The sequence below is a fragment of the Microtus oregoni genome, unplaced genomic scaffold, assembly GCF_018167655.1.
Source record: "Microtus oregoni isolate MIOR12 unplaced genomic scaffold, Mior012 000034F_ref0000314, whole genome shotgun sequence".
NCBI lineage: Eukaryota > Metazoa > Chordata > Mammalia > Rodentia > Cricetidae > Microtus > Microtus oregoni.
Window position 1 is genome coordinate 22360278 of NW_024543093.1, and position 27510 is coordinate 22387787.

The 27510-nt window shown below is 36.3% G+C and overlaps 1 protein-coding gene across 9 annotated transcripts in view; it reads right to left on the minus strand.

Moving 5' to 3' along the window:
- The window catches only part of Ralyl (RALY RNA binding protein like), an 816282-nt gene that overhangs the window by 399114 nt on the left and 389658 nt on the right, over positions 1 to 27510 (minus strand). The gene's annotated exons all lie outside the window — the stretch shown is intronic.

Here is a 27510-nt window from a genome sequence, read left to right on the forward strand (position 1 = left end):
TTACCACAGGGCAGGGAACCCTGACTGCTCTTTGGACTGGAGAGAGAGGGGGAGAGGAGTGGGGGGAGGGGGAGAAGGGTGGGAGGAGGGAGAGAAGGGTGGGAGGAGGGAGAGAAGGGTGGGAGGAGGGAGAGAAGGGTGGGAGGAGGGGGAGGGAAATGGGAGGCTGGGAGGAGGTGGAAACTTGTTTGTTTTTTTTTCCTTTCCTCAATAAAAAACAAAACAAAACAAACAAAAAAAAATCCCAAAGCAATCCTCTACAGTAAAGGAACTTCTGGATGTATTATCATTCCTGATACATCTTCAATTCTAAATAATTGAAGTTGTTCTTGAAAGTGTTAAAGGTGAAAAAAAATATCCTTTTTGGTGGACATTATATAGAGATGTATTCAGGTTTGAAAGGATATTGCCTTAGAAATATTTAACATCCTCTCCCTTTCTAAAATGTTTCACTTTAGTACAGAAATGGATCTATGACCAGTGGGGACAAATTTGTATTGGGATGACTAGGAAAAGTAGGGCAGCTGAACATATTTCAGTACTGTTTTAAATCAACAATGACAATACTGAAGCTATAATTGATAAAAAAAATGTTGAAAGCTTGAAATTTAAGAGGCAAAATCCCTCTAATGTGATATATTAGTTTATGAGGAGCAATTGTTTCTTTTAGCATTGTATACATATGTTCTTAATTCAGAAATGTTTATAAATAAATTTTTAAATAAATTTGAAGCTAAAGAAATAAAAAGTTATAAGAGCTTGGGAGATGACTTATTAGATAACACAGTTTCCTTTTTGGCATGAGTTTAAATCACAACACACACTTAAAAAGCCAGTAATGGCTGGATGTACCTATAATTTGTAGAAGGTGACAGGCAGATACCAGGAAATGGTTGTCCAGTCAGGCTGGCAGAAAGCTTTAGTATCAATGAGAGATCACGTGTTAAAGGAACGATGGTCACAGAGGTAGAAGACCCCTCATTTCCTTCCTGAACATTTTACATTGTTACCATTATTTGCTTAAGTATAAAAATTAAACTAAATAAATCAAAACTTTAGAAAGTATAGAATCAAACGTATGGCCCAAATATACACAATAGCGTGTAACTAAAGTAAGCCACAGAATTAAACCCTTCGACTTTCAACAACCTAGAGATATAACATAAAACATTCGCTTTAACTACAGCTTAAAGAAAAGGCTTATTTCTAGTGAAGCAATTTCCTGAACATAAAAGCAACAAAGAAAAGATCTAAGTCCACTGCACCATATCGACTTCTGAGATTTAGGGGAGAAATGTTACCCAATTTAATCAGTCAGCTTTGCTTACACCAAAGCTCTAAGTCAGTCCCACACTACACTTATTTCTAAGACAAACCACATTTCTCCAGGTTTTCTGTGAATCTGAAGACAATATTCTTGACAAAATATTTCCAAGAAAGTCAGGTAAAACTGGGAGAGCATACCTATATACCTATATGTACAGCCATGTCACAGCACTTTACTCGTTTCCACTCCTATCCTCTTTCATGGGAATCAATGGGAGTTCCCAAATAAACAATATCTTTTTAATGTAAATATTTTTAATGTAAATATTACTGTTTACATTGGGTTCCTGGATAAAATTCTTATGGTAAGTATGGTATCTGAATTGATGAAATGTTTTATAGTTTTTAAAAAGAATTTTAATCTCTTGTGTGTGTGTGTGTGTGTGTGTGTGTGTGAGAGAGAGAGAGAGAGAGAGAGAGAGAGAGAGAGAGAAAACATATGTGCCCTGAGGTTTATGTGTACATGAATGCAAATGATGAAGGGGGCTAAAGAGAATGTTGGGTCCCTTGATTTGTAAGCACCTGTGGGTCACATGATGTGGGTAATGGGAGCTCAGTTAAGGTTCTTGTAAGATCAATGAATGTTTTTAACCAGTGAGTCATCTCTCCTGTGTGGATTTCTACATTTTATTAATTGAAATCTACTCCATGTCAAGTCCCTTGCATATATTATATTGTGATACATTGTTTGAATTTGGCATATTAACTGTGTAGGGTTTTCTCTAGCATAAGCATCTCCATTTTTCCTCTTTGACTAGGAGGATTTACATCAGAACTTAGGCCTAAGATGGTCCTTCTGAAGACATTTACTACATTTCCCCCTGTAGGTATTCACTGAAAGTTGAAGCACAAAAGACTGAAAGCTGAGGAAGGAGATGGCCTTTGAGTGCCCAGAACTGCTCCCAAAGTAACCACTGTTCCCATTTCATTGATACCAAAACTGAGAAGAGGTGAGGATGTTATGATCATTGTCTTGGCCTTCATACTCATATTCTATTTCGTGAGAAGGTTTCTGAGTTAAATAAAGTCTTTTATCTAATTTTTACTTTTAACTGATATAAAAGCCATTAAAGCTTAAATTTCAGTGATATACCACACTTCTGATTCAGATATACATTACAAACTTTTAAAATCAAGTGAAAGATATATATTTACTCAAATATTTATCTCTTTTGTATCGTAAACATCTTTCATAATAAAAAACTGTATAAAAAGGCATAGAAACAGAGGAAACCCTCTGATAACCAAACATATATGGGGCATCTAAAATTATTCAGAGATTAATTCTTTGTTTTCTAATATGTTTCCAACAATTCCAATTGTACATATTAGAAGCTCTTTCTGAAACTAAGTCACCTTTGTCCTTTATAAAGGTGCTAGTTTATCTGTATTCTATTCATCTTTTCTCCTTGTAAGTTTTGGGAATTAAACCTAGGGCCCTTTGCACTACAGGGAAATGCTTTCTCAAATGAGTGATATCCCTAGACTGTTTGGTTCTCAAGCAATACTGGATTGTACATAATCAGAAACCCGAATATACCAAACATTGCTGAACAATCCGGACAGCTGGATTCCATAGGGATCACTTCATGGATCCATGATGCTCAGAATATAATCATCTGACCAGTAAACCTTTAAGGGCATGGAAAACAATGAGCAAGTTACCAACTTCCTCTGAGAAAATCTGATACAGTTCTCTGAGTCACCACCTGCTCAGCAGGGCTCAGCACCAGTGGGCTGATGAATAATCATTGTATCCTGTTTCCTTTTCCATTGCTAGAGAGAAGTTTTCCATTTCCCACTATCTAATCAAACATATGCACTCCTTTTTGGAAATAAAATAGTAATAGACTTTTTTCTTCACTTAATACATTACTCTAATAGAGCTTTCACGTGGTTTGATGAGGTTTACATACTCCTCATTTCTCCAATGCCCTAGGAAGAGTGCTTCCCTATACAACCTCCGACTTCCCACTCCTTGGCTTTACTTAAATGTTTTTTTAAACTCACACTGAAAAATTCCTGAGTTTTTCTTATGCTAGCATCGTCCACCATGATTGAAACAGCATATGAACTGAATCAAGCACATGCGCAGAGTGCAAACTACTGTTTTCTTCCTTGCTGAACTCATCATCTTGTTTCTTTATATCTGCTCTGAATCATTATGATTACTTTCTTTTTTATTATAATTTTTATTTTATTACTTTAAAAAAATACCAAACCCAATTCCCACTTCCTCCCCTCTTCCCACTTCCCTCCCACTCTCTCCACACACCCTCCTCCCACCCCACTCCAATCTTAAGGGAGGCAAGACACCCTGCCCTGTGGAAAGTCCAAGGCACTCCCCACTACATCCATGCTGAGCATGGTATAAATCCAAAGAGAATAGGATCCCAAAAAGCCATTGCATGCAGTAGAGACACATCTCTGTGCCATGTCATTGGCTCCTCATTATGATCACTTTCAATAAAACCATTTTATCACTGGATTTTGACATATAGGATCAAAATGGATTTAATGTGAAGGATTTTACTTTCTGAATAGATGTGTCTCCCCCAAACTCAGGTTAAAATCTTATTGGATAAGGTGACAACAACTGCAGGGAGCAATATGACTTCTTCAAGGGACAAGGCCTGAGAACAGCACAAACAAGTTCTCCTTCTGGCATAGCCATGGGGAATTTAACCCATTTTTGGCAAGGCCAATAGATAGTTCCCTGTAATATTTTGGGCATGACGCCAGAAGCCTATGTGCTACCTGCTCTCCTTGCTTCCCTTATACAAATAAATTATTGCTAGTCAAAAATGTTTTTTTTTTTTTGAGCTATGAATGAAATGCCATTTACCTAAGTAAAACTTCCCTGATGACTCTCCTCTGGGCAAGCCAGAGGGGATGTTGTTAAAAATATACAGTGAACATGAATCAGCTCCTAAAGCCTTTGATGTTTATGGTGTTACCATGAATTCAGGATTCTCAAGAACACTGCCTGAACATCTTGTGACTAGGCTGAAATAGTCACAGAAATTCATGACAATACTACAAATTCACATAACTGTCTTACAGAGAATAATTCTCACCACTAGAGTCTAGGAGAAATCCTAATAAATAGATAATATCAGGAGTTAATGGTAACAGTCTGGGAAAAGGGAATGAAACAGAATTATAGAAATCTATAAAGCCCTCATTTCTAGTATCTGTGTTATTACTGTAGGAAGCTGAGAGGAAACAGACCTGAGAACAAAGAATAAACAGTTCTAATTATTAAGAATAATTTTTTGTTGGATGTTGTTGATGTACTCCTTTAATCCTAGCACTCAGAAGGCAGAGGCAGATGGGTCTCTGTGAGTTCGAGGCCAGCCAAGTATACAAGAGCTAGTTCCAGGACAGGTACCAAAGCTACAGAAAAACCCTGTCTCAAAAAATAATAAAAGAGTAAGCTTTTATTTTTACATTTTTTATTGATTTTATTGAGCTGCACATTATTTCTATGCTCTCCTCTCTTTCTCTCCCTTCCCTTTCAACCCTCTCCCATGATCCCCATAGTCCCAATTTACTCAGCAGATCTGCTCTTTTTTCTACTTCTCATGTAAATTAGATCCATATATGTCTCTCTTAGTATCCTCATTGTTGTCTAGGTTCTCTGAAATTGTGATTTTCCAGCTGGTTTTCTTTGCCTTATGATTAAAAACTGCTTATGAGTGAGTACATATGATGTTTGTCTTTCTGGGACTGAGTTATCTCATTCAGTATGATGCTTTCTAGATCCATCCATTTTCCTGCAAAATTCAAGGTTTCATTTTTTTTCTGCTGTGTAATACTTCATTGTGTAAATGTACCACATTTTCCTTATCCATTCTTCAGTTGAGGGGCATTTCGGTTGTTTTCAGTTTCTGGTCATGACAAACAGTGCTGCTATGAACACAGTTGAGCACATGTCCTTGTGGTACAATTAAGCATCCTTTGGGTAAATACTCAAAATTTGTATTGCTGGTTCTTGAGGGAAGTGGTTTCCTAATTTTCTGAAAAATCACCACATTGATGTCCAAAGGGGCTGTACCAGTTTACACTCCCACCAGCAATGCAGAAGTGTTCTCTTTACCCAACATCCTCTTTATCATAAGTTGTCATCAGTGTTTTGGTCTTAGCCATTCTTACAGGTCTGAGATGGAATCTCAGACTTGTTTTGGTTTGCATTTCTCTAATGGGTAAAGATGTTGAACATTTCCCTTACGTGTCTTTCAGTCATTTTATATTCCTCTACTGGGAGTTCTCTGTTTAGGGTCTGTATCCTTTTTTTTTTTTACTGGATTATTTGTTCTTTTGATAACCAATTTCTTGAGTTCTTTGTATATTTTGGAGATCAGACCTCTGTCTGATGTGGGGTTGGTGAAGATCTTTTCCCATTCTGTAGGCTGCCATATTTTCTTGTTGAGTATGTCCTTTGCTTTACAGAACCTAAAATGGAAAGATCTCTCATGCTCTTAGGTAGGTATAATTAACATATTAAACGTGGCAATCTTACCAAAGCAATCTACAGATTCATTGCAATGTTCATCAAAATTCCAGCAAAATTCATCACAGACTTTGAAAGAGCTGTACTCAACTTCATATGGAAGGACAAAAACCCAGGAAAGCCAAAACAATCCTGTAAAGTTTGGGAACTTCTGGAGGCATCACAATCCCTGACTTTCAAATTCTACTACAGAGTTATAGTACTGAAATCAGCCTGGTATTGTCATAGAAACTGACAGGAGGACAGGAGGGCCAAGGGAACTGAATCAAAGACCCAGATAATAATCCACTCACCTACAAACACCTGATATTTGACAAAGAAGCAAAAAAAATTCAAATCAATAAAAGAAAGCATATTTAACAAATGGTGCTGGAATAACTGGATATCAACATGTAAAAGAATGAAAACAGACATAAATATATCTCACCATGCAGTGACTTTTCAAGTCCAAATGGATCAAAGACCTCAACATAAAGCCAACCACACTGTACCTCATAGAAGAAAAAGTGGGAAGTACACATGAGCGCATTGGTACAGGAGAGCACTTCCTAAATATAACCCCAGTAGCACAGACACTTAGAGAAACAATTAATAATTGGGACCTCTGGAAACAGAAAATCTCCTGAAACTGAAAACCATGAAGTAGGTAATGGGGATGTAAGAATAGTTAGATAAGGGAACAAACTGACCATTATTGTAACCATTATTTGAAATCTAAGGAAACTAGTTTGATTGTAAAATTGTTCATCCAAACTATTGAAAATTTTTATATAAAAGTTGTTCAGGCTATCTGAGACCACTTGATTGAAACAGGTGGTGACAGTGCTGTCATTGCACCTACTCCACAAGTCTATCCCATGTCATTGGACCCATTGGGAATTATGAGTTTGTCTTCCAAGGAACTAAATTAGGTAGTGGTTCTTCAGGGTGATTAGGTCATAAGTAGAGCTCTCATTAAAGGGACTAGTTGCATGATCAAGTACACCCACACTTCCAACAAATGTAAATGTTATTCTGCTATTTTTTTTAAATTTCTACATTTCAGAGGAATAGTCTGATGCCAGATAAGCCCTTTTATATTTCATTTATTTATTTTTGTATGAGAACTTGAGATATTTTTTAGTCATGAAGTTTGAGAACTTTACCAGCATACATACTTCTTTCTAAAATGCAATCTTTCCTGGCATTTTTTGCTACACAAATGACTCTAGATAACATATCTTTTATTATACATTTTCAATCTTACCCTTCTTTATAGTATCTGTATATCATGCCCTAGAATACTATATTTCTTTCTTTTGCCTCTAGGTTTTTATCTTATGATGTGTCTTCTGTGTGCTTTAATAATTCTTTCTTTAGATATTCTTCGATAATAAAACATAGCAGTAAGCATTTATTTCTTTCAACTTCTTGGTTGTATTTTCATGTTTATATCTGTTTTACCATCCAGTAAAAGACTTTATATAGAGTAGTCCCTTAATTGCCTTCCAGCAGTCTGTTTTCCTAACAGAAGATTTCTGTGCTTATTTGGTTGGTTGTTTGGTTTTTTTCTCTTGTTCCTAGGTTCTATTTAAGGATATGTACAAAAAGTATTTGTCTTTTTTCACAATTATACTTAGCTAAAAGAATCAGACTTATTCTCACTAAATCAATAAGTGTACCCTGGAAGAACATAATTTGTAAAGTATTTTACAATCAGTTTTATCAGATTAATGAATTTCTTACATTAAGTGAGGCCTATATAAATTAAATATTGTTATGGAATTCATGAAAAACCTCTCATATTTATATGGCTCTAAAATAATCTGTAGATTATTATACAATGCATTCATGGAAATAACAAATTGCTGATTTCAGCCAAATAGGTGTTGAACAGAATCATGTTTGAAGGATATTGATAATACTGATTTGAATATTCATGATTTAAACATGACACCTATCAGCAGGATGCCTGCAGCTCACCTCAGGGAGGCAAAGATGATGTGCAAGCTTTAATCTTCCTGGTCAAAATGGACTCATTCTTCTTATGCAAATGGAAATGCAATGATTCAAATGTTTTGAAAATAAAATCACTATCATGTGGAGAGATGAGTCACTGTTTAAGTGCAGTTCTTGCTTTTTAGAAGACTAGGGCTGATTTCCAGCACCTATGTGGTAGCTCACAGCCCTCCAATCCAGACTCAAGGGATCTGACACCATCACTTTTGATCTCAGCCTGCACCAGGCACACATGTGGTGCAAACACATATATTCATGCAAAACAATAAAAATGGTGAAATACTAAAACAAATTTAAAAAAAATAAAAGCATAAAGATACATTTTCTTTAAAGTACCTATATCAGGATTGAGGGGGCATGGCACAAAACTAGTAACAATTTGGTCGATGTTGTATTTAAATTACTAATGTAAGATGAACAAATAAGCAGGCCCTTGATAGTTAAATTGAATTCTAGTTTTTAAGGGTCAACTTGATGAGCAGTGAAATGGGGAAATAAAAAAAGAAATATCTGCTGAAACTAGAGAATAATGGAAGGCTTTGTGGGAAACAGTTTGCAGATGGAGGCATTAGGAATACTTTGTAATTACAAAATGGTTTTGTCTTTTTTGTTGTGATCCTAGCCTGTAATGGCCGAGTCATCTCTCCAGCTACAAAAATGTTGTTTTAATAGCCAAAGTCACTAGGTACTGTATCTACGAGCTTCTTGAAAATGAAAGGGGCACAAAACATGCTATGCTTTTCTCGTCTACCAGAATTATCGATGCGTAGTGAGAATTTTAAGTATCATATGAATGCTTCTGTATTTTTAGCTAGAATCATGTGTTATAAAGTTAAATTAAGTGATCATTAAACTAGCATTTTGACAAGAAATTTGATTTTCGTAGCACTTTTCATTACTTTTTAAAATGATTTTGTCACACACATTAAAAGGTTTAAGCCATTGTTCTTTGAAACACATTTATAGTAGAGAAATTACCAGAGTTAGACAAATCAAAGTTTTATAGTAAGAACACCAAAAAATGTTCTCTTCTTAAATTACCATTGTTCAGTATTATTTGCAATAGTCTTCATGTTGAACATCAGATTTTAAAATTGATTCATCCAACATGTTCATAACTTAGTACCTTCTCACTTACATTTATCCATCTTCTCTAACCACTCTTTATCCAACTTTGTCTAGTTGACCCGTGTTACTTCTACTCTCTGTTCCCGAGTGTTCAAGGTTCTTTGAGTTTTATATGCAATCCACACTTTACAATTTATAAAAAAAAAAAAAAACTGCAATAGATAGTATAAATATCACTCTTGTGATAACCTTGGATTATAAATCTTTGATCTTAAGAGTTTAGTACTAATGCAGCAATGTTTGAACTATTGAGTTTAAGGGAGAAAAGACATTTCTGAAAGAAAAAAAAAAGCAAGATCTTCTAAATACAATGAATTTCCTAGGATTTCAGAACTTCCTCCTCATTTTCCACTCAAGAGAACATTTATTTGCTGCTTAAACACAAACCAAGGTAAGGGGGAGAAAAGTCCTTCTTAGCAAAGAGGGGACCAGTAACCATGGTGTTCTTGACAGATAACTAAATGTTCTCATATATGCTTGCAACGCTCTCTTCTGTACTCAAGTCACAGACTGACACACTGCCTCCTTGTCAGGCTGCCTCACACCTCCTGCCAGTGCCCACCTATTGGGGGAGACTGCTTGTTCCTTTTCCAGTCACCCAGACTCCCAAAATAATCACATAGAAATCTGTATTAATTGCAATACTTCTTGACCAATAGCTTAAGTGTATTTCTGGCTTACTCATATGCCCCTTTTATTTTCAAGCCTGTCCTGAACCTAATTCTTTTAGACCAGGCTGGCCTTGAACTCACAGAGCTTTGCCTTCCTCTGCCTCTTGAGTGCTGGGATTAAAGGCATGTGCCACCACTGCCCAGCTTCATATGTCTGAAATTAACCCATTTCTATTAATCTGTGTATCACCATGTGGCTGTGGCTTAGCAGCAAGGTTCTGGTGAGTCTGTTTCGTGATGGCGGCTACATGGCTTATCCCTGATCTGCCTAGTATTTGTATATATCTCTTTCAGCCAGGCTTTACTCTGTTAAGCAATTGGCCAAAAGCAGCTTTATTCATTAACCAATGAAAGCAAAGCATAGACAGAATGATCTTTCACACCACCCACATCACCCTCTATTTTTGTGACAGTTAAATCCAGTCTCAGGTGCAACTGATGTCATGGTTTTTCTATACCATGTTACCTTGAACAAAATGTTTTTGACTGTAGAAAAGGATGCAATCCAGTGGAGATAAGACAGTTTTCTAGCAAACAAAACTACATGTTTTAGGGGAAATATATTTCTAAAAATATTAATCACATTAGCAACACTAAAATGCTAGAGAAAGTGATGAGTGGTTACTTAATAAAGATTTCATTACATTTGCTGCTACAGTGACTCTGTGGCCTGTGTCCCTTCAAAGCAATTTGGCATCTATAGAGTTATCACTCACAGATTGCTTTTCCTTGCTGTTGATGATATTCGTGAGTATCTAGACTACTTGTTGGATAGTTTTTTGTTTGTTTGTCATGGGAAACTGCTTTTTATAGTTTATGCATCCTAGTGAATGTTTTATTGACTACAATCAAAAATAGATGCACACCTTCCTAGACCTGGATGGAGCAGGAAGGAGCCACAGGGCAGGTCACCCTGACTTCTCTTAGGACTGGAGAGCCAGGGGGAGGGGGAGGGAAATGGGAGGAGGGAAGGAGGTGGAAATCTTTAAGAAAGGAAGAAAGAAAGAAAGAAAGAAAGGAGGAAAAGAAACTAGAAAAGAAGAAGAGGAGGACATTGGGAGTCAGTCACCTAGCTACACAAAAGGCTACAGAGTAAGAAGTAAAGAAAAGTATACAGGAATAGAGAAAGAAAAGAAGCTCAGAAACAAAGATTAAAAGGTTCATTTAAGATAGAAAAACTGGCTAGAAACAAACCAAGCTAAGGCCGAGCATTTATAAGTAAGAATAAGCCGCTCCATGTGACATTTGGGAGTTGAGTGGTGGCCTCTCAAAGAGCTAAGAGTGAAAAAAAAAAATCTACAGGCATGATTTCATTAAACTTAAACATATGACCCTTGCCTGGTCCCAACCAGAAATGTATAACCTTTTCCCACACAAGTCTCTAAATCCTAAAATTAATATTGTTGTATTTAGAAATAATTTTTCAACAATCAATTCTTTGTCTAATTAAATTTTATTTATTATATGATTTTCATATTATACAATGTGAACCTTTCCTGTGCTTACATTATTACGAAAAATTGTTTAGTAATAATCTAAAGTCACAATTATTTAGATGAAAAATTAAATAGCATGAAATACACATTTATTTCTTGGGAAAAAAACATCTTAAACAGCCAATATATATATATATATATTGTTAATAACTTAAAATTAAAAGAAGGTATGAAATAAATAAAAGGTGAAATATTACCATCTCTGTTTTGGGGTATTTTACTAAGGTTATCCTATGTTTCTACAGAAGTTATATATAATTCCTCTTTTCATTTCAAATAATTCTATTCTTACCTAAGTACAATTATTTTCATGGTTCACAGTATATTTGCATGATTTTGAAATAATGTTTATGTTAACTAGTTTATGGTATTCAATTAAATAATCAAAATAAAAATAAAAAATCACTACATAACCTAAATTGCTCACACAAAGACATATTTTTCCAAGTAGAAAATATCACTCAATGACTTTAACACCATTAGATGAAGAAATGCAAATCAGTAGAAATAATATTTTGTTAATGGACATTTAATTATTTTATAGACAATGATAACAACATGAAAATATGATTAATCTTTAATGGGATATCCTGTATTATTTATGAGTTGATGGTACTGTTGATTGTTAGTTTCTACCCTCTCCATATTAGTAGTGTGCAGAGGTCAAAGGCTGAGGGTCCTTCATCAGAATGTGGAGAATGAAGGGTTTCAGATGCAGCTGAACTCAAAGCAGGGTGTCAAGGACAAAATCAGAAAGTGCTAAAAAGCAATTACAGAGGACAACCCTACCGAATTTACAGCAAATGTCAAAAACTCCATCCATGCCACTAATTATCTCTGTAGTAGACTTGCATCTCCAGTGACTAGAAATATTAAATTCAAATTCCAGTCTATATAGGTCAACATAAACTCAGGCTAAAAAAAATAGCATCATAATCACAAACCTGGGAAATAAATTAAACCTACAGATATGTTTTCAGGCAACATAAATAGTATAAAGATGATTCAGCAGTAAAAAAAAAGTAACTTTCTATAATAATTCTATATGCATTACTCATATAAGGAACAAACGAATGGTCTAGTCTTCTATAAATAAAACGGTATATACGTGAAACAGAGAAGGTAATTCACATGGAGTCACTTCTCACCTTTCAAATGCCATTTCTCATAATACCTATATACTAAAAACTATTGACATGAAAAATACAGTAGTAATATCTATTTTCATAATGCTTGAAGGACCAGTATCTTTAAATATTAACACTGATAAAAATAGGCAAATTTATGCTTTGAAAATGCTGTTTTATGCGGGAATTATAGAGTCTATCAAGGAAAAACATAATTCTTGCTAACCTTAATGGTAGGCATTTGATTTTTATTATGCTGCTTTAAATGAGTTAATATGAAAATAGCTACAGATACTTTGTCTACAGTTTAACTATAAAATAAAACTAAATAGAAAACATTATTTTGAGTGAGTTAACCCAGGCATAGAAAGACAAGTATAGGCTTTGTTTACTAGCTACCCAACCAAAACGGAGATCTGATCTCAGCACCAGGAGAGCCATCAGTGGGGTGAGTTTCTGACCCACAGCAGCAGCCCGGAGCCCTGGAACTCAGACGTTCCTCATCCGCCCTATACTTCTTGGCCTTCCTGCAGGGCCTATACTCCACCCCCCCACCACATACTGCCTCTCTCTTCCTATCCCACCCAGATTCTATCCAGAACCCCCACCCCCTTGTGCCTCTCTTCCCTCTTTGGGCACATAACTTCTCCCAGCTCAGCCTGTCTGGGCACTGGGACCGAATCCTTTGGGCACCAGGCATGCGGGAGGTCCTTTGTTTCAATAGCCTGCCTGCAGCAAGCAACGTAGGTGCTTTGAATACAAGCTACCCAACCAGCACAGAGATCTGATCTTGGCACTAGGAAAGACATCACTGGAGCACCAAAACAGCGATCACTGGGGACTGCCATCACTGGGAAGATACATCAGTAGGCAAAGAGACCTGATCCTGTAAAAGAAGATCCATAGGGGAGCATTTGGAGGAAGAGATGGGCAGGCACCAATGCAGGAATTCACCCAACAATCTCAAAAACAACATGAAACCACCAGAACACAGCGAACTTACAACATGTGGACATGAACACCATAATAAAGATGAAGTAGAAAAAATTGAGTTTATGAAAGTGATTGACACCTTTAAACAGCATGTAAATAATGCCCTTAAAGAAATGGATGAGAAGTATAAAAGAAAGTTTAAAGAATTGAATAAATCAGTGAATGATACCCTTGGAAACCAAGGAAAAACAATAAAACAGATAATGTAAACAGTTCAAGACTTGAAAACTGAAATGGAGGCAAAGAAGAAAACACAAACAGAGGGCGGGCTGGACATGTAAAATCTAGGTAAATGAATAGAGACTACAGAAACAAGCATAACGAACAGATGACAAGAGATAGATGAAAGAATTTCAGATTCTGAAGATACCATAGAAAAAATAAACACAGTGATCAAAGAAAACAGCAAGTCCAACAAACTCTCATCACAAAACATACAGGAAATCTGGGACACAATAAAAAGACCAAACCTAAGAAATTTAGGAGGAAAAGAAGGAGAAGAAGTGCAGCTCAACGGTCCAGAAAATATATTTAATAAAATTATAGAAGAAAACTTTCCCAACCAAAAGAAAGATATACCTATGAAGGTTCAAGAAGCATACAGAACACCGAATAGACTGGACCAAAAAACACATCCCCTCACCATATAATAATCAAAACACAAAGCACACAGAATAAAGAAAGAATATTAAGAGCCGCAAAGGAAAAAGGCCAAGTTACATATAAAGGTAAACCTATCAGACTTACACCTGACTTCTCCATGGAAACCATGAAAGCCGGAAGGTCCTGGATAGATGTACTGCAGAAACTAAGAGACCATGGATGCAAGCCCACACTACTATAAACAGCAAAGCTTTTGTTCACTATAAATGGAGAAAACAAAATTTTCCAGGTAAAAAATACATAGCCACAAATCCAGCCTTACATAAAGTAATAGAAGGAAAATCACAAAACAAGGAGTCAAGCAATGACCATAATAACTCAAACATCTAGAGACCCTTCACCAGCGCAACTCAAAGAAAGGAAACACACAAACTCTACTACTAAAAAAGTGACCAGAGTTAAAAACCACTGGTCATTAATATCACTTAATGTCAATGGACTCAACTCACCTATAAAAAGGCACAGACTAAGAGATTGGATACGAAAACAGGATCCAACATTCTGCTGTTTATAAGAAACACACCTCAACCACAAAGACAGGCACCTACTCAGAGTAAAGGGCTGGGAAAAGGCTTATCAAGAAAATGAACCTAAGAAACAAGCAAGTGTGGCACTACTAATTTCTAACAAAGTTGACTTCAAACTTAAATCAATCAGAAGAAATGGAGAGGGACATTTTATACTCATAACAGGAACAATTCATCAGGATGAAGTCTCAATCCTGAATATCTATGCCCCTAATATAAAAGCACCCACGTACGTAAAAGAAACATTACTAAAACTCAAGGCAACCATCAAACCGCACACACTAATAGTAGGAGACTTCAACACTCCTCTCTCACGAATGGACAAGTCAATCAGACAGAAACCTAAAAGAGAAATAAGAGAATTAATGGAGGTAATGAATAAAACGGACTTAACAGACATCTATAGAACATTCCACCCAAACAGGAAAGAATATACCCTCTTCTCTGCAGCTCATGGAACCTTCTCGAAAATTGACCACATACGCAGTAACAAAGCAAACTTCCACACTTCCAAAAAATATTAGTAACCACCTGTGTCTTATCAGATCACCATGGATTAAAGATAGAATTCAACAACAATGCTACCCTCAGAAAGCCTACAAACTCATGGAAACTGATCAGTCAACTACAGAACAATACCTTGATTAAGGAAGAAATAAAGAAAGAAATTAAAGTCTTCCTTGAATCAATGATTATAAAGAAACATCCTACTCAAACTTATGGGACACTATGAAAGCAGTCCAAAGAGGAAAGTTCATAGCACTAAGTGCCCACTTAAAGAAAACAGAGAAAGCACATATTGGAGACTTAACAACCCACCTAAAAGCTCTAGAAAAAAAAGATGCAGCCTCACCTAGGAGGAGTAGAAGACTGGAAATAATCAAACTGAGGGTGGAAATAAACAAAGTAGAAACACAGAAAAGAGTCCAAAGAAACAATGAAACAAAAAGCTGTTTCCTGGAGAAAATCAACAAGATTGACAAACCCTTATCCAAACAAATCAAAAGGCAGAGAGAGAATATGCATATTAATAAGATCAGAAATAAAAAAGGGGGACATAACCACAGACACAGAGGAAATTCAGAGAATCATTAGATCTTACTACAAAGGCCTGTATGCCAAAAAAACTGGAAAATGTAAAAGAAATGGACACTTTTTTAGATAAATACCATTTACCAAAGTAAAACCAGGACCAGGTGAACAATCTTAATAGACCTGTTAGTCGTGAAGATTAGAAGCTGTTATCAAAAACCTCCCTACAAAAAATGCCGAGGACCAGATGGTTTCAATGCAGAATTCTACCAGAACTTCCAAGAAGACCTAATACTTATACTCCTTAATGTGTTCACAATATAGAAACAGAAGAGTCAAGGCCAAATTCCTTTTATGAAGCTACAGTTACTCTGATACCAAAACCACACAAAGACTTCACCAAGAAAGAGAATTACAGGCCAATCTCACTCATGAACGTTGATGCAAAAATCCTCAACAAAATACTGGAAAACTGAATCCAAGAACACATTAGTAAAATTATCCATCATGATCAAGTAGGCTTCATCCAAGAGATGCAAGGCTGGTTCAACATATGAAAATCTATCAATGTAATCCATCATATAAATAAACTGAAAGAAAAAAAAAACATATTATCATTTCATTAGATGCTGAAAAAGCATTTGACAAAATTCAACATCCCTTTATGATAAAAGTCTTGGAGAGATTAGGGATACAAGGGGCATTCCTAAATATAATAAAAGCTATTTACTGCAAGCCGACAGCTAACAGCAAATAAAATGGAGAGAAACTCAAAGCCATCCCACTAAAATCAGGAACAAGACAAGGATGTCCACTCTCTCCATGCCTCTTCAATATAGTGCTTGAAGTTTTAGCAATAGTAATAAGAAAATATAAGGGGATTAAGGGGATCCGAATTGGAAAGGAAGAACTTAAGCTTTCATTATTTGCAGATGATACGATAGTGTACATAAACGACCTCAAAAACTCCACCAAAGATCTCCTACAGCTGATAAACACCTTTAGTAATGAGGCAGGACACAAGATCAACTCCAAAAAATCAGTTGCCCTCCTATACACAAAGAATATGGAAGCATAGAGGCAAATCAGAGAAGCATCACCTTTCACAATAGCCACAAACAGCATAAAATATCTTGGAGTAACTCTGACCAAGGAAGTGAAAGATCTATTTGACAAGAACTTTAAGGCATTGAAGAAAGAAATTGAAGAGGATACCGGAAAATGGAAGGATCTCCCTTGCTCTTGGATTGGGAGGATCAACATAGTAAATATGGCAGTTCTACCAAAGGCAATTTATAGATTCAATGAAATCCACATCAAGGTCCCATCAAAATTCTTCACAGATCTTGAGAGGACAATAATCAACTTTATATGGAAAAACAAAAAACCCAGGATAGCCAAAACAATCCGATACAATATATGAACTCTTGGAGGCATTACCATCCCTGACTTCAAACTCTATTACAGAGCTACAGTAATGAAAACAGCATGGTATTGGCATAAAACAGAGAAGTCGACCAATGGAATCGTATAGAAGACCAGGATTTTAACCCACAAACCTATGAACACCACATTTGTGATAAAGGAGCTAAAGGTATAAAATAAAAGAAAGAGAGAATCTTCAACAAATGGTGCTGGCATAACTAGATGTCAACGTGTAGAAGAATGAAAATAGATCCATATCTATCACCATGCACAAAACTCAAGTCCAAATGGAGCAAAGACCTCAATATCAATATGAACACACTGAAGCTGATGCAAATCAAAACAACTTTGAGATATCATCTTACACCTGTCAGAATGGCTAAAATCAAAAACACCAATGATAGCCTTTGCTGGAGAGGTTGTGGAGGATGGTACCGTCATCCATTGCTGGTGGGAATGCAATCTTGTGCAAACACTTTGGAAAGCAGTGTTTCGGTTTCTCAGGAAATTCGGGATCAACCTACTCCTGGACCCAGCAATACCACTCTTGGGAATATACACAAATGATGCCCTATCATATGTCAAAAGCATTTGTTCAGCTATGTTCATAACAGCATTATTTGTAATAGCCAGAACCTGGAAACAACATAGATGTCCTTCAATGGAAGAATGGATGAAGAAAGTATGGAATATAAACACATTAGAGTACTTCTCTGCAGTAAAAAAAACAATGACTTCTTGAATTTTGCATGGAAATGGATGGAAATAGAAAACACTATCCTGAGTGAGGTAACCCCGACCCAAAAAGATGAACATGTGATGTACTCACTCATAATTGGTTTCTAGTAATAAATAAAGGTCACTGAGTCTGTAATTTGTGATCCTAAAGAAGCTAAATAAGAAGGTGAACCCCAAGAGAAACATATAGTTATCCTCCTGGCTATGGGAACTAGACAAGATTGCTGGGCAAAAAACTAGGATCTTGGGGGTGGGGCGGGATGGGGGTAAGGGGAGAGGCAGAGAAAAAAGTGAGAAGGGGAGGATGGGGGAAACTTGGGGAAATGGGATGATTGGGATATAGGAATGTTGGATAGGAGAGCAGGGAAGCACATATCTTAGTTAAGGGAGCAACCTTAGGGTTGGCAAGAGTCTCGAACCTAGAGTGGCTCCCAGGTGCCCCGGGCGATGTCCCCAGTTAGTTCCTTGGGCAGCTGAGAATAGGGAACCTGAAATGACCCTATCCTATAGCCATACTGATGAATATCTTGCATATCACCACAGAACCTTCATCTGGCGATGGATGGAAATAGAGACAGAGACCCACACTGGAGCACCGGACTGAGCTCTCAATGTCCTAATGAGGAGCAGAAGGAGGGAGAACCTGAGCAAGGAAGTCAGAACCACGAGGGGTGCACCCACCCTCTGAGACAGTGGGGCTGATCTATTGGGAGCTCACCAAGGCCAGCTGGACTGTGACTGAAAAAGCATGGGGTAAAATCGGACTCTCTGAATATGGCAGACAATGAGGGCTGATGAGAAGCCAAGGACAATGGCACGGGGTTTTGATACTACTTCATGTTCTGGCTTTGTTGGAGCCTAGCCAGTTTGGATGTTCACCTTCCTAGACCTGGATGGAGGGGGGAGGACCTTGGATTTTCCACGGGGCAGGGAACCCTGACTGCTCTTCGGACTGGAGAGGGAGGAGGACAAAAGTGGGGGGAGGGGTAGAGGTGCTGGAGGAGGGGGAGGGAAATGGTAGCCTGGGAGGAGGCGTAAATTTTTTTCTTTTCATTAAAAAAATAAATAAAGAAAAAGAAAGACAAGTATCACATGTACTCACTCATAGGTAGTTTTTAAACATAAAGCATAGAAAACCAGCCTACAATCCACAATCCCAGAGAAAATAGACAACAATGAGGACACTAAGAGAAACATACATAGATCTAATCTACATGGGAAGTAGAAAAAGACAAGATCTCCTGAGTAACTTGGGAGCATGGGGTCTTTTAGGGGAGGATTAAAGGGGAGAGGGGAAAGGTAGGGAGGGAAGCAAAGAAAAATGTAAAGCTCAGTAAAAATCAATAAAAAGAGATATCAAAATTCTAAAATATCAGCATTATTTTTATGTGATCATGATGTGAAATCACACCTTACAAGATGAATGTGTACATAATTTATCTTGTACACTGAGCTATGCTATTTGTGATTATAGTATATGTATTCATTTATTATAGTATATGTACTTAGCAGATCTTTTTTATCTTCTTTCAAAATATATTTTTTAAACTCAAGAATTGCACCATTAGTACTAAACTCTGGAAAAATCAATGCTTTCTAACTCAGAATTCTCACAAGAATGATGGTTATATGATTCTTTTAATTATAAAAAATTCCTTTGGGTTGAGTAACATAAAGACTTATAACTCCTAATTTCACTCAATTGTGTCATTGGCCTCTTTTATCTTTACTTATCCCTTGTCATTCAATCAGGAAACTAGTGGTAATGTTATATTTGTGCAAAAAACTTAAAATTCTCTATTGTGACTGAAAATAACAGTAGAAAGTCCCAACACTCTTATGAATGTCAACTTCACATGAGGAATGCAATTCAGGAATGGTCATTGATAGGTCAGATTTCTGCATGTTTTATCAAATAGATATAAAATGATACATACGTAATATGTGCATAAACAATGTACAAAACCAAAAGAAACAATTGCTGCTATCAGTTTGTATGTACAGTGTTTCCAGGGATGTAAATGAAGACACACAGCCCAGCTCTCCAACCTGAAGTACATTTTACTTTGTTGTCATATTTCCAACTCTATTATGTCTGCTATCCCCTATTATGTCTGCTATCCTATTACCTCTGGGCTACCCAATCAAAGAGAAAGTACTTTGATGAGCACATGCACAGTAAACTGTAGTTTAAAAATAAGACCAAGTGGGATACTTCCTAAAGACTTACTGCACAGAGAAAGCTGCGCTGTGAAATAAGTGAATATTGCACTTCGTACAACAATAAAGGTGCATGCTTATAGTAACTATCAGCTGGCATGACGACAGCAAGGCAGTTCTGCATTTCTGTCATCTGCAAGATGAAGACAGATCTCTAAAACATCCTTCAAATGGGGATGAGCTTTGGTTCCTATTGTAAATATACAGGTAAAGGTCACTATGGAGCTTTGAGCTACTCCTAAATGCCTGTTGGAAAGATACTCAGCAGTTATGACGCCTGTTTGTTAACGCTAAAATAGCTGTTAGTATTTATTTCTCATTAGAATGATATGCTGACTATGGAGGTCGAATGTTGTGTGTTTACATTAAGCAGTGCTCACTGTTGAATGTCTCCTTAGAGTTAGACTGAAGGATTAGCCTTACCCAAAATATGCTATAGTCAAATCAAGCAGGAGGACAGAAGTAATGAAACAAATATTCTATGCAATTTTTTTTTAAAACACATATCACATAATTCATTTGTTTATTTGCCTGTATGTATATAATATGTGTATGTGTGTAATTTGTATGTGTATATGTGTGCATATGTGTAATTAAACACTGCTTATTAATTTCCCGTCCACCCAGACCCGAAATAATCACATAGAAACTGTATTAATTAAAACACTGCTTGAACTATTAGCTTAAGTGTATGTCTAGCTGGCTCTTAAATCTTAAATTAACCCATTTTTGTTATTTTCTATTTTAACATAAGGCTCTTGGTTTACCGGTACCTGCACATAAACATCTTTCTACTCCAGTGGTTACATAGCATCTCTTTGACTCCACCTACTCTTTCCTCCTCTATCTGCTTGGAATTCCTAGCTTGCTCTATTTTGGACCTATTGTACTGCAATAGGTCCAAAGAAGCTTCTTTATTAACCAATGGTATTCACAGTATACAGAGGGGAATCCCACATCCATTCATCACATATGTGATATATACATATATATATACACATATGTGTGTGTGTGTGTGTGTGTGTGTGTGTGTGTGTAACTCTGTGTTTGAGTGTGTATGTGTGTATGAGTGCATGCATGTGCGTATCACTGCAAACACTTAGTGAGTAGAAGAACCGGTCCAGGAACAGACTTTCCTTCCATATTGTGTATCCTAAGGATTGAACTCAGGCTGCCAGGCTTGGGCATACGCATCTTTACTTACTGAGTTATGTCACTTGCTGTTACATACAAAATAAAACCTATTTCTCAGAATGGTACATATCCAGATCATCCATACACCTTTATTCCAAATAGGTTTCATGGGTAATTATGATAATGTCTCACTTATAGGAGTTGAAACAAGAATGTCAAATACTGAAACTATTATTACAAAAGTTACCAAAACAATGTTTCAGTAGTCTTTCAAATAAATAGCAAAGCTACTTTATCTCTTTCTCATCTATGGTAGCTCAAAGCTCATTTTTTGAAGACAAATTGCTTCAGTGATTCTCTCACTCTGAAACCAATTACCTGTCTTGTTTGAGCATGATATGCACTAATACATCTTTGAAAACTAGTAAATTAAAATACTTTTACTGCAGCAATAATCAAATGGTGAATGTATAGATATCCTTTCAGAAGCTAAAGCATTCATATGCTTCCTATCTCTTGATCATCCCCTCTGCCCATCTTCCCCTTATTTTGTCTCAGCCTGCAAACAATTGGCCAGTGCAATGATAGTTACCACCACAAATCACTCATGTTCTTATTGTCTTAAATCCCTTTATTTTATTTTTATCAATTGCCATATATTTCTGTATGTTTATAGGATATGACAATGGTCTAGACAAAGAGTCCAGAAACCACATAGGAACATTCTGAGAGGTGAAGATCATCCCAAACTCTTATGTTACTTCTAGTACTTATGAATTATTATAAAAGCAAACTATGTGAAACAGTGAAAAAATAAGCAGTGTGTTGGTCTCTCTTCCTTGGGCAAGTGTCTACCTTGTATTGCTTTATTTCACTCTAAACTAAGCCACCAGCTTAATATTTATATCTCAATTATTGGGATACCCAGTTTTAGAAAAATGTTATGTAGGCTAAAACGATGGTCACAAAGAAGATCTATCTATACAGTGTGAGTTTGTTGTTATTTCCAAGAAAGCTTCAGAGACAAAGCATTAGAAGCCAAATATATTAATAACGCTCAAGATACTTTCCTTACTACTAAAAGAGAAATCTTGGCAGACCTTTTACCAGGCTTCAGATAGTCAAATGTCCATTGTGCAGGAAAATTTTCTCTCATCTTAGAACTTTGTCAGTTCTGAAAGATGAGTGAGAAACTTTCTGCACCAGTGAGTCTGTAACATGCAGGAGCCTGGTGAACTCAACAGATCCTAGCAAACACACACAGGTGCAGAGCAATCTTTGTGCCAGTCAGTTATCAGGACTATACTAGTATGTAAACCAGAGATTGCACATACTGTCATGAGAATTACTGGATATGCAGAGATTTGGAAAGGGAATTAAGGAGTCAACATATGATATCATATCATAAAGCTAAAAATGCAAGCACATGGCAGAAGCAAAAAACAGCTCTTGAAAATTTCTCAAATTGTCTAAAGATATGGGTGTTACCTTATAAGAGCTGACTTTGTAAGGGTCAGACTCACCTGTTATAGAATGATTTATGAAAAATTAGCAATACAGGTTTTAATGCTTCTTGAGAGGCTCAAGCCGAATAATCTATCACACCATAGAGGCCAAAATATACAGCATGAAAAAAAAATCTCAAAAAATTATCATTAAGCCAAAAAAATATTTTATAGGTTTTCTTTTGTTTTAAAGTTGCATTCATCTAGAGTTTCTTTCAAAGGACATTTTTCAGTATAAGGGTCTACTGAATGAGTATCGCAATGATTGTTCTTTCATCTTTGATAAGGAAGTAAATTTGTTGTTGCTGAGAAAAGTATTATGCCCGGCAGTGAACAAATTATCTAGGAGTGGAAAAGGGCAGGTAAGCTGGTAAGCAGTAAAGCCTGACATGCGTGTCTAGAATCCCTTTAACACATGTTGATCAATATTTATATACACTTGGGCTAGTTCATTTGAAATTAATCCTCAGAAAACCAGCCTCTTCATTCTTGAATTAACATTATATACACATATACATACATCCTTATATATATAATATACATACATACAAATAGCATAAAGCTATTAGTGTTATCATGATATTGTCTTTTTCCTTCAAAGGATGTTTGCTAGAATTTGAAGAAATTCATTTCACCTGCCAAATAAAAGAGGTTGGTTGTAAGTTGATAGGGTCCCAGAACCTTAAATGCATGATGATCTAATTAATTTAAAGTGAAGAATTCTTAAATTATTTGAGTTAATGATAAAACATTGCTGTCTACCAACAAAAATGAGGGTCTCTCAGTCATTATCATTTTGTGAAGATACTTGTTATTATAAACTACTATTATCCCATGATAATCAATTTTCTAAATGAGACCTAATTTGCTTCAATTAAGTAAGAGAATTAAAGGAATATGAGAAAATGAAATCCTATTAAATATGTGTTTGTGTCACATGAATAATCTGTTTTAAAGACTATTTTAGAGTTTAATTTCATATTCTAAAACATTTTAAAATGAGTATGTGAAGGGAATGGTGATTCACCCTACAGTGTATGTTCTATAGTAATTGCCTTTCCTGACTCTATGACTTCATATCAGGAGGCAAACAGAATAAAATATCTACTATCATTGGCACACATATAGGAAATGGCCAGTGACAGCATAGGCCAAGTACATTAAGCTATTTTAAAGGTTTAATGTCAACTAAAGTGTGACTTTGCTTGATTTTATTACTTAAGTTTCATTAAATTTTCATTAATTTCCCCCATTGGCACATAGATCATGAACCTACTAATTTTCATTTGTTCTAAATACTTCAATGAATAGATACCTTCTTCCCTATAGAGGTTGCTCAATAGCTTATTAATCAAACTTTCTGGGACTCTTCTCATTTTCATTTTAATTATCTTGTAATAATTTGAGGTACATGTCTGGGCCCCAGAATAGGGTCACAAGAAAGATATGAAAAACAGTAGATGATTTTTCTGGAGACCTGACCTCAACCTCAAACTACCAAATTATAACTTGCTTTTCTTCAACTAATGATGCTAAGGAGATAGATTGCATCATGTGTAATTTCTGTAATCTCAACATTGTATAAAATTGATATATTTCAATACTTCAATATTTTCTAACTAATAGTCTAACATTTTCTTTTCTCCATACATAAAATTCATATATGAGTGTGAGTGAGAGAGGGAGAATTTCTTCTTCAAGTGCTTTCCTCCCTACTTTTCTTGATATTTAACCATTTTAGTCACCATTTAGTTCTTTTATTTCACTTTTTATAGAGGACTTATATTAGCAGTAATTAATGAAAAGGTTATGAGTATAAAACTGTTTGAGAGTGACCTGGGAGGAGTTGGTGAGAGAAAAAGGAGGGGTGAAACTAATAAAAAATAACTCACATACAGAGTTGTAAAAACTAAAATAAAATGCAAGTGGTGTGCAAGCATGTAAGGGTAGGTAGGATATCTGTGTTCTCCTTTTCTCTCTCCCTCCATTTGGATCTATCTCTAGTCCCATAATTGTTTGCCCAGGACAGTCATCTTCTGTCAACTCGTCTCTCTCTTTCTGGGACTTAAACAAATCCACAAGAGCCATCAAATTTGACCCCAAGTACAGAGTCCTGCAAACTGCCTAATTGGAACCATCCAGACACACTTTACATCCTAGAAACTCCATACTTCCATAGAAAACTTGTACCAAGTTTCTTGACCAAATTGCTGAAGACACATGCCTATAACAGGGAAATAGAAAGCCAATATAGAAGTTTTGTCTTAAATACCAAGCACAGGCAATTGAAATACAATTTCAATTGTATAAATTGGTTCCACACTGAACATGCTAACCCCAGAAAGCCTATAAACTCATGGAAACTGAACAGTCAACTACTGAACCAAACCTGGGTCAAGGACGAAATTAAGAAAGAAATTAAAGTCTTCCTTGAATTTAATGAAAATAAAGAGACAACACAATCAAACCTATGGGACACGATGAAAGCAGTGCTAAGAGGAAAGTTCATAGCATTAAGTGCCCACTTAAAGAAAATGGAGAAATCATACATTGGGAAATTAACAGCACACTTGAAAGCTTTAGAAAAAAAAAGAAGCAGACTCACCTAGGAGGAGTAGAAGACTGGAAATAATCAAACTGAGGGCGGAAATCAACAAAATAGAAACACAGAAAACAGTCCAAAGAATCAATGAAACAAAAAGTTGGTTCTTAGAGAAAATCAACAAGATCGACAAACCCCTATCCAAACGAATTAACAACAGAGAGAGAACATGCAAATAAATAAGATCAGAAATGAAAAGGGAGACATAACCACAGACACAGAGGAAATTCAGAGAATCATTAGATCTTACTACAAAAGCCTGTATGCCACAAAACTGGAAAATGCAAAAGAAATGGACATTTTTTTTAGATAAGTAACATATACTGAAGCTAAACCAAGACGAGGTGAACGATCTAAATAGACCTGTTTGTCGCGAAGAACTAGAAACTGTTATCAAAAATCTCCCTTCCAAAAAAAGCCCAGGACCAGCTGGTTTCAATGCGGAATTCGACCAGAACTTCCAAGAAGACCTAATACCTATACTCCTTAATCTATTTCACAATATAGAAACAGAAGAGTCAAGGCCAAATTCCTTTTATGAAGCTACAGTTACTCTGATCCCAAAACTACACAAAGACTTCACCAAGAAAGAAAATTACAGGCCTATGCCACTCATGAATATCGGCGCAAAAATTCTCAATAAAATACTGGCAAACCGAATCCAAGAACACAGTAGAAAAATTATCCATTATGATCAAATAGGCTTCATTCCAGAGATGCAGGGCTGGTTCAACATACACTAATCTATCAATATAATCCACCATATAAATATGATGAAAAAAAAATATGATCATTTCATTAGATGCTGAAAAAGCATTCGACAAAATTCAACACCCCTTTATGATAAAGGTCTTGGAGAGATTAGGGATAGGAGGGTCATACCTAAATATAATAAAAGCTATTTACAGCAAGCCGACAGCTAACAGCAAATTAAACAGAGGGAAACTCAAAGCCATCCCACTAAAATCAGGAAAAAGACAAGGATGTCCACTCTCTCCATACCTCTTCAATATAGTGCTTGAAGTTCTAGCAATAGCAATAAGACAACAAAAGAGGATCAAGGGGAATCGTATTGGAAAGGAAGAACTTAAGCTTTCATTATTTGCAGATGATATGAGAGTGTACATATGCAACCCTAAAAACTCTACCAAAGAACTCCTACATCTGATAAACACCTTTAGTAATGTGGCAGGATACAGGATCAACTCCCAAAAATCAGTGGCCTTCCTATACACTAAGGATAAGGAAACAGAGAGGGAAATCAGAGAAGCATCACCTTTCACGATAGCCACAAATAGCATAAAATATATTGGGGTATCTCTGACCAAGGAAGTGAAAGATCTATTTGACAAGAACTTTAAGTCTTTGAAGAAAGAAATTGAAGAGGACACAAGAAAATGGAAGGACCTCCCTTGCTCTTGGATCGGGAGGATCAACATAGTAAAAATGGCAATTCTACCAAAGGCAATTTATAGATTCAATGCAAACCCCATCAAGGTCCCATCAAAATTCTTCACTGACCTTAGAGGACAATAATCAAATTTATATGGAAAAACAAAAAACCCAGGATAGCCAAAACAATCTCATACAATAAAGGATGGTTGGAGGTATTACCATCACTGACTTCAAACTCTATTACAGAGCTACAGTATTGAAAACAGCTTGGTATTGGCATAAAAACAGAGAAGTCAACCAATGGAATCGAATAGAAGACCCTGACATTAACCCACAAACCTATGAACACCTGATGTTCAATAGAGGAGCTAAAAGTATACGATGGAAAAAAGAGAGCATCTTCAACAAATTGTGCTGGCAAAACTGGATGTCAGTCTGTGGAAGAATGAAAATAGATCCATATCTATCATCATGCACAAAACTCAAGTCCAAGTGGATTAAAGAACTCAATATCATTCCGAACACACTGAACCTGATAGAAGAGAAAGTGGGAAGTACATTACAACACGTGGGCACAGGAGACCACTTCCTTCATATAACCCCAGCAGCACAGACATTAAGTGCCTCATTAAATAAATGGGACCTCCTAGACTGAGAAGCTTCTGTAAAGCAAAGGACACTGTCACTAAGACAAAAAGGCAACCCACTGACTGGGAGAAGATCTTCACCAACCCCGTAACTGACAAAGGTCTGATCCCCAAATTATATAAAGAACTCAAGAAACTAGACCATAAAAGGCTAATCAACCCAATTATAAAATGGGGCACTGAACTGAACAGAGAACTCTCAACAGAAGAAGTTCAAATGGCCAAAAGACACTTAAGGTCATGCTCAACTTCCTTAGTGATCAGGGAAATGCAAATCAAGACAACTTTAAGATACCATCTTACACCTGTCAGAATGGCTAAAATCAAAAACACCAATGATAGCGTTTGCTGGAGAGGTTGAGGAGAAAGG